Below are 9550 nucleotides of genomic sequence, written 5' to 3'. Positions count from 1 at the left end.
GCTGTACCTAGTGTTGGATGAACTCTGTGATTATAAAATAAGCTGGAACGATGTCATTGTAAAAAGTTTGAAAAATGAAGGAGAAGGGTGAATGCAGATGGGAGGGACGGGGGGATGAAGTATCACTGTGTTTTTAAATTTGCATATATGAAGTACACTAAATTTATTCACCTTATATACAAATAAACTTTTCAAAATAATCTGAAAATAAAATTGATGCATTATGCAGTTTAAAATATCCAATTTTTATTAAAAATTAAAAATTTTTCCCATCACAAGTAGAAAAAAGTGCGTAGAAGTAGAGACTGTCTCTGGTGTTCATTTCACTAGAAAAAGCCTTTAAAATCACCTGGGAAGAAGCAAAAAGGATATCTAGTTTAAATAATTGAAGTATGAAAAGTATTGCTTCCCCAAATAGAGAATATCAATAAAGTGATGGAAGTGAAAGAAGAACTGAAATGAAATTCTGTAGTTGAGAAGTGTAATATCTGAAATATAATGTTTATTCTAGGGACTGATTTATAATTTAGGCTAGATGAAAAAAAAGCGCTGAATGAGTTTGAGGCTGGCATGGTGTTGTAATGGCTTAAGCCACTCCCTGTGACACTGGCATCCCATGTGAATGCCAGTTGCGTCCTGACTGCTCTGTTTCTAATCCAGCTCTTTGGAATTCCAATCTAGTACCTGAAAAAAGCAGAAAATGGCTCCGGTACCACTGGCCCCTGACATGCCCTTGGGAGCCCTGGGTGGAGTGCCAGTCCCTGGCTTCACTCTGCCTGGTCCAGCCTCAGCAGGGATGCTCATTGGAGGAAAGTAGCATGTGGAAGATCTCTCACTGTTTCCCTTTCCTCCTCTCTTGTAACTAACTATGCCTTTACAATATGTGCATGTGTGTATATATATCTATCTATAGATAGATATCTATATATAGATATATAGATATATAGATAGATATCTATATATAGATATATAGATATATATGTATATATATGAGATTGATATATATATATATATAAAAATAAATGAATGAACTCAAAGACAGATTGAGATTATTTGAGGAACAATTTAAAAATGAATAAAAAAAAGTGAATGGATCTTCAGGAACTGGTAGGAACACTAAGTGTGTTAACACATGTATACTACTGGTTATTCTTGTAGAGGAGGAGGGGGAAGTGGGGACTATTTGAATAAATAAGATAAAAACATGAAATCTGGTACAATATCAATCTGCACATATGGCAAATTCAGTGAACTCTAACAGGATGACCTCAAAGGGGTTCATACCCAGTCATGATACTGCAAGTATCTAAAGGAAAGAGTCTTGAAATCACGCAGAATGTGACTCATCCTGTAAAAAGAATTAACAACTGACCTCTCAGCAGAAGGTCAGAAGTTACTGGTATGATGCATTCAAACTACTGAAGGAAAAAAACAAAACCAAAACCAACCAAAAACCTCACTTTGTCAACCAAGAATTCTGTATCCGCCAAAACAATCCTTCACAAATAGTGGGGTAATAAATAATAATAAAAAAAAAACCCTTGGAGAAAAAGTGTTACTAGCAGACTCTCCCTATAATAATGCTGTGTTGTTGAATCCATATGGGATAACAATGAGCACCAGTTAAAATAACTACATATACAGTAAACTTATTTTTTCTTTGTAACATTCTTATCCTATATAACTTAAAAGATTATTACATAAAATAATTATAAAATTGCATTGTTTGGTTTATGTGCATAAAGATTCAATTTGGATGTCCTTAGTGGAAAGTAGGGTGTAGGGAATGGAATAGTGAAACGAGGTTTTTGTATACCATTGAAGTTCAGTTTCTATTAATCTGATTAGATTGTTTTAGATGTTAATTGTCATTCTCATGCAACTACCATGGAAATAATTTGATACAGTAATATAAATAAGTGATATACAAAGCATGAACAAGTGAGATATAAAAATAAGTAATATACAAAAATTTTTATCACGACTGAAGGTGTAACAGGAATGGAAGAACCAAAAAATACATGATACATAAAACTACTCTCAACAAAATGGAAGCCATAGTTGAATGTTATCAGCAGTTATGTTAAATATGAATGTATTAAATTTTCCAATTAAAAGGCAGATATTGGTAGACTGGACTTTAGAAAAATCTATGACCAAAGTATAGGCTGCTTTGAGACAAATTTTAGACTCAGACACAAGGTGAAAGTAAAATAATACAACATGTTTAACCAACACACAGTTTTTTAAAAAGTGGTATGGTAGATATGTTATTAGACTTTAAGACAACTACTGGAGACAAATATTGGTATTTTAAAATGATATGACTTAAAAACATATGATCTTAACAGCTGTATCCTCCCAAAATGAAGCCGAAACTGACAGAATTTAAGGAAGAAGTAAATTATTGGATATCTTAATAACTTGTTCTCCGCAGTGGTTAAAACAACTAGAATTAAATCAGAAAGGGAACAGGGGACTTGGACAACACTGTAAACTACATAGACCCAGTGGATAGGGGCACTATACTCAATAAGCGTAGGGTAGAATCATATGTGTTTTCCCAAGTGCTTATGAAATTGTCTCCTTTTGATCTAGGCCATAAAATAAACCTTAGCATAAATATCATTTTGAAATTATATACACTGTGATCTCTGGCCACAATTATAATGCAGTTAGAAATCAATAAGAGAAGGAAATTTAGGAGATTTATTAATGAGTGGAAATTAAATAGCACATTTCTAAATACCCAACAGATTAAAGAAGAAATCATAAGGGAAAGAGGAAAATACTTTCAGATGAATGAAACACACACACACACTCTTACTGGATATACTTAATATTTAAATTTGTAGTTTTAACCACCTACATTTGAAATGAAGAAAAGGTCTATAATACCCTGAACTTCTATCTTAAAATAAAAAAAGGAGGATACCTAACCCAAAGCAAAGAGAAGGATGTAAAGTCAAAAATATGAAAACAACAGAAAAGTTAATGAATCACAAAATTGCTTGTAAATTGACAAGTTTGACCAAAATAGGGAGGATTTAAATGATTAGAATGCAAAAAGATAGAGGGGAAGTCATTACTGTTTTACAGAAATAAAGACATTAGAATTGAATGCCTTGAATAATTTCATGACAACAAATTAAATACAGTAAATCAATGGATTGAAAAAACAATTTCTTTAGAGCTTCTTTGAACCACTTTCAAAAGCTTGGAGATATGATACTAGAAACAACTAGAAGGATGAACTGTAATTGTATGTGAATTGTATCTTTGTGAAGCTGTTATTTAAAAAGGTCTGATTCCTTCTTGTTTTCTTAGATGCCAAAGAGAGTGAGTGATAGTTTGAATGTTTATCGGGATCCATGCTATTGTCTCCTGTGTGTCATTGTTATAGGTCATTTTAATGTTTTTAAGATGAGAAGATGGTGGGACATTAAATAAGGAAAAACTCAGAGGAAGGTGGTATTAGTCTGTACTTTATATTTGTTTATCCCTTGTGATTATCTCTTTGGATGCTCTATCTTTGCTTAGGTCATTTATTGGGTAAGACTTCGGAGAATAATACTTGTATTAGCTATTTGGAATTTTTAAAAATGTTTTTTTTCTGAAATGCAACATCAAAACTCTGAGCTTCAAAGCTTTTCAAAACTTTTCAAAAATGTTTTATAGCTCCCATCCTAATATATTAGTTTATATGCCAATTTTCTAAAGACATAGATCATGGAGAAAAGTAATGGTTCCATGAAAGGATTTGGGCTTTTAACTTAAAGATTCATTTCTATGTGATTTACAAAAATATGTACAGGGCATTATTCCTCCATGGAAGAATGATCCTGATCATAAAATTTCTATTTCCATTCCTACATTAATCATAACATATTAGAAACACAGACCTTAGCTTCTCAATTTTCTCAGTCTACACAGTACAAATTGTTTCCCAGACTTTCTAGTTTCAGTTTGAAATATTATTTTCATAAAGCTCTGAGAAGCACAATTTCTTTGTAACTTCCTTCCTCTCATCACTGCTGCTGTGTATAATTTATAGAGCATCTCTGACATTTTTTGTGCTTTGTATAGCTGAGATTCCAGTGTCAGGTCTTTACCCTGAAGAGCTTAAAATTCAGAATCCAAAGCTTTAGGCACTCTGAACAATAAAACAAGACATGATGGTGGTGGGTGGAGGTTTCAAGGTCTCTAAATCTGCTCTAATAAGACTCTCAAATCATCATTGTAATGGGTTCTTTTTTTCTTTTGATACTCAGCAGCCAGAGTTAAAAACAGGACCTTGGATAACCCTACTTTTTTTTTTTGTTGTTGTTCTATGAAGCCAAAATAACTTGCCAGGTTCTATTTTTTTCTGAAAACCTATCAGAGTGGCAGTTTGTTTAATTCATAGCAATGAATGTTCATTACTGGTACCATGACATGTGTTATTTTAACTAGCATGTACATTTCTTAATGGAAGGGTGTGTGTTTTGTATTTTAAAATTACTTTCACAGCCTTAGATACCTACTTATGTAAATCTTTATTGTTGTTTTAAGTGTGGAGTAGCCCAAATCCCTCTGTACCATTTTTATACAAACACAAAAATGGAATGTGTTGAATTGAGTGAATGGCTTAGAGTATCTGTCCTTTGGATGTGGCAGGATTCAGGTTCAAATGGTGTCTCAAATGATTGTCAGGCTCTGGTTTCTCAGTTCTAGCCCATGGTTTGACTATCATAACTCTGCTGACTTCTCTTGGTGGCAGCATGGGTCTGAATAATCCTGAAAAAAAAAAAAAAAGACAGTAAGAGTGCCTCTCAAAATTTCTTGTTGTCTTCCCTTGTCTCACTCCTCCTCCCTTAATTTGTATTTCCACTGACAGTCATTGATTTGAACTGGATTGCTTATGCTGGCACATCACAGGTGGCTAAAGAATGTAAGATTTCTATCAGGCCAGGTAGGGGGTGGGGGTTAATAACATCTACACATTACCAAGTGAGAGTGAACAAAGGAGTCTTCCATCAAACACAATGGGGATATTATTTCTATAAAAGAGTGAAGGATACTGAAGAATTAATGGATAGGTGATAATCACTTATGGATAACTGAATCATTTAAAATTGGAACATCCTTTAGATTGTTGACCAACAGAACTTGTTGACAGTACAAGCTATCACACTTAACTTTGTTAAAGTCAGTGTTAACTCGGAATGTGTTCAGTGCAGGTCTGCTGAGAGTCTAGCAGGAACAGTCTTGTGGTTAAGTCTAAACTTCCCATAAAATGGTTAACCATGAGTCTATGGCACTCATATTGATCTTTAATCAATTATCTTAATAACTAACCCTCTTTAGTCAAGCTTTTGAAAGATAAACTGATTGTCTTTGCTCTATGCAATAGCATTTCGGACTTGGGTCATGTTGGTGTCCCACAAGGTTTTAGTTGAGTATTGCCTGAGGACAAAGCTGGTGATGGGGTATGAGATTTCTTTTATTGAGTCCCTCATTTCTGCATGATTTGATGTAAGTTGAATGAGCCCCCCCCTTCATCCTTTAGGACAATTCCTTTGCAAGGAATTATTACAGAAAACGAAGAGTACTTCTGTGAGGGTCCTAGCTTCCTTTTTTTTGGTGCAGCCTATGTGGTTCAAATTCCCCATTCACTAGTTAAATCCCAACTCTGGGTTAATTGTGCCTATTTGTTTGTAGACAAAAATAAGTCTAGCAGGAAGGGAGCAAGCCCTTGAGGGAATACCCTAATGCTATGCCCGAGTCTCACTAAGACCACCTGCAGCAATTTAACAACAGTTTTTACCAGCACAGGAAGAATTTCTGCAAACGTTTGTGTTTGCAGAGCTTGTTTACCTCAGCTGGAAATTGCAGCAGAACGCAATTTGAAGAATGTTTGCTTCTTTTCCCCGGAATCATACTTAGTGATAATTATTGGGATTCAGATTTTGTTGTTGTTTGAAAATGGTGGGAAGCTAGCTTGGATTGGATTCAGTCTCTGGAGACTGATGAACAGAATGGATGTTGATTCCAGATGATTTCTGGAAAAAAAAAAGAGAATGGATATGGGGGAGTTCCCTGGTGTGAGCCCCTCAAGTTCAATGTTAGATCTTTTGCTATGGGTAGGGCTATTCCTGCTCTGAATACAGTGTCCTGTATAGAATGAGAACCCCTGGGTGCTACATGATTTAGAATGTCTAAGATTCTTGTATGGTTATTTGATTCTGCTTAGTAAGTCATATTGGTCTATAGACTTTTTCAGTAAGAATTTGTAGAAGTTTTGGCACAAAGTATTTTCGTTTCTTAATCTTGCTATTGACAACAATTTTAGTGTCCCAGGATACCCTCTTTCTTAGGCATCCCAGGCAATTGAAGTCCTTAGAAAGAGGGAGGTGAGATGCCTGGCAGAGACACTATAATGCCAGAAGCTTTGGGATCTGGAATTAAAGTCACAGATTGCTAGATTTGGGATTAGTTGTTGGAGAGCATCTTAAGAATTTTTGCACTACAGAAACTAAAAATAAGTTCTAAATTTTTTTCTCGGCAGTGTGCTAAAATAGTTGGGTGGTATGTGCGTAGAAAAAGTCACCTGGAATGTCCCTGAAGAGCCTAAAAAACGCTCCACTTTCAGGACTCCACTTTCAGGACAAAACTTCAGTCTTCTAAGCTCAGTAGTTTTCATTTCTGAGTCATTTTTATCCATGTGGATTCACAGGTGTGTTAATACAAGAAATGCTCACAAATATTTCCTTGTTTTTAATATTCCTCTTGCAGTAAGACAAGTAGATGTGACCAGGCTTTGCTGGTAGGTTCTGCAAAGAAGCTATATGTAAGTGTAGTATCTGTTTTTCTGTTTGGCTGCTGCAGCTTGGTAGGCTGTGCATTCCACATGGTACAGCCCCAACATCATTAATTTTAAATCTTTGAGTGGCTACGTTGAACACAATTCCATACTGACCATTGATGGGCATGCAGCATATTAAGACAAGTTAATCTGGGATTCTTGCTGCAGCACTCAAATAACCTAACCTGTCCTACCTATTACACCCAATGTACAAAGTTGCTGTGCACAGAGTGCTAATTTTGTGTAATGGTAAACATAATTCAAGGGTAGACATTTGAGGCTTTAGGCCAATGCCATATTTTCCTTTACCTAGAACATGTTTGGTTTGCTGTGGTTATTGAAACAAGCTATCAACATTTGATGGCATTTAAGTAACAGACACTTCTTTATACTTCTGGAAGCCAGGAGTTCAGAAGTAAGGTTGGCTGAATTGCAGTCCCGTTGGACAGTGGAAGAGGTCCTCATTTGCTCTTCCCGTGTCTTCTTGGTTCATGGCAATGTAACTCCCAGCTCTACCCACTGTCTTTACATGGCCTTCTTTTCTGTCTCTGTGTCAAAGTGTTTCCTTTTTCTATCAGAAGCACACAGCCATTGGAGATAGGGTCTGCTTTCATCTTGAGGTCTGGCATTATGTGTGCAAAGACTCTCTCTAATTAAGGTTGTGTGCATGTGTGTCAGGGGTTAGGAATTGGACACATCTTTTCAAGGAGCACACATCAATCCACTATAAACTACATGGGAAAAAACATCACGATAAAAGGATTGCTTGCTCAAAATAGAGTCTGAATTAGGGGAGTTAGTGACATGAATTATTTTATTTCCTTAAGAAGACTTTGCCCATCTCTTCTCTGATTTTTTTTTTATTGTTCTTAAGGTCCTAACTTCAACCTTATTTTTCTAATTTCTAAACTCTTTCATCATTCTCCTCAGGCCCCCCAGGCGCTAATATCAAGAATTTACCTAAAACATGAGTCATGTTCGTGACGTTTTATCTGCTTCTTCCGTCACTCTGTTTGTCTGTTCTGTAGACTTACGAGGAACTTTTACATGTGTTGAAATCCTTGAGAATCTCAACTAAGCATTAACAAGGTGTTGATATGTGCTAGAACCACTAGAGAATATATCCCTTCTGTCCTCATTTTGAAATAGGCTCTGGTGATAGCCAAGAGTTTTAACAATATCAGCTAATTTTTTGTCTTTTTCTTTCTACTGTTACTTTTTTACTTTATTTTTTACAGTCTTTCTGGCCAAGTTGCCCCTGGCAAAAAAACGTATGAAGGCTATCATGTTTTCCTTATACAAGGTAGAAAAAAGGGGTAGAAGCCTGGTCTAGACGTAAGATGGTCGGTCGGCTTTTATTTGATACTCATTGTGACAATTCTTGCATTTAAAATCCTAGATATTTATTGATAGAGTGAAATAACACCTTTTAATCTATAAAATTGAGATCAATTTGCATCATAGATACACACTCAAGAAACAAATAACTTGTGATAGATTTCGTTTGGTTTTGCAATCTAATTACCTTTCTCAGTTGTACTCAGAATATGGAGGGCGATGTGGCCCAGGAAGCTGCCTGGTATCAGCAGTTTTTTTTTTTTTAAGATTTATTTTATTTTTATTACAAAGTCAGATATACTGAGAGGAGGAGAGATAGAGAGGAAGTGGAGCTGCTGAGATTAGAACCAGCGGCCATATGGGATCAAGGCGAGGACCTTAGCCTCTAGGCCACGCTGCCGAGCCCCGTATCAGCAGTTTTAACCTGATTATATTTGAGATAGTTGTCGCTACAGCATCTCTAATATATCAGTGAAACCGAAAATGATGATAGTTAAAGTGTGAAATAGATGAGAATTTTCTTAAAGAGGATCTCATCTTTTGGGCAAAAAGCAGAATGGGGTGATAGAAAAAGTCTAGAGCTAATTAGTAAAGTAGATAATCATTATTTTAAAAAGTTGGCATGATGCTCCTCTGTGTTATAACTGCTTTCTCATATGAACTAAATGGATGAACCATGAAAGAATAGCCCCATTTCTATTTGCTGACTTTAGATTGGCATTACGGTTCTTATGAAGTTGATTGGGGTCACCAAGTTTGTCTGTGGGTAATTCTAGTAGGCTCCCCATGCTAGTGGTAGGCATTGTTAAATGATCATTGCATTTTTTCCCACTAAGCCCAGGCCAGATCAGTTTCACTTGGTGACCAAGTAAGAGTATATTAAAATTCTAGTGGGTGGGCTTTTGTCAGGCAATTTCCTTGTGTATTTTGTGCGTCGATGAGGAAACAACTGAAAAAAGCTGATCTTTATGGAATTAGGACAACAGGTCAAGGCACAAATAGTAGCCTTTGTTAGTGAGTACCAGCTGTCAGCACCATGAGGTGGTCTAGGAAACTGGGTATGTGATCCAGACCGGAAATAGAGGAGGTGACACGTGGTGGGAAGTGGGGATCATGCAAAGCGAGTTGAATGTTGTCCTTGGACTAGCTCCAAGGGTCAGGGTGACAAGACAATGCTTGAAGGTCTGAGAGAAAGGGAAGGAGTGAAACAAAGTTCTCTACGAGTTGGAAGCAAAGTACTGGGCAAACTTGACTGGACAATAAGATGCTGGACTCTATGTTTGGTATACGCTTGCAATGGGGGAATCTCAACTGAACTTGAGCTGTGGTTATGCAACAAGGTGGAGGAATCCACCATGGTGGGAGGGT

Source organism: Ochotona princeps, chromosome 11 (assembly GCF_030435755.1).
Source record: "Ochotona princeps isolate mOchPri1 chromosome 11, mOchPri1.hap1, whole genome shotgun sequence".
Taxonomy (NCBI): Eukaryota; Metazoa; Chordata; class Mammalia; order Lagomorpha; family Ochotonidae; genus Ochotona; species Ochotona princeps.
This window is presented reverse-complemented; position numbering follows the sequence as displayed.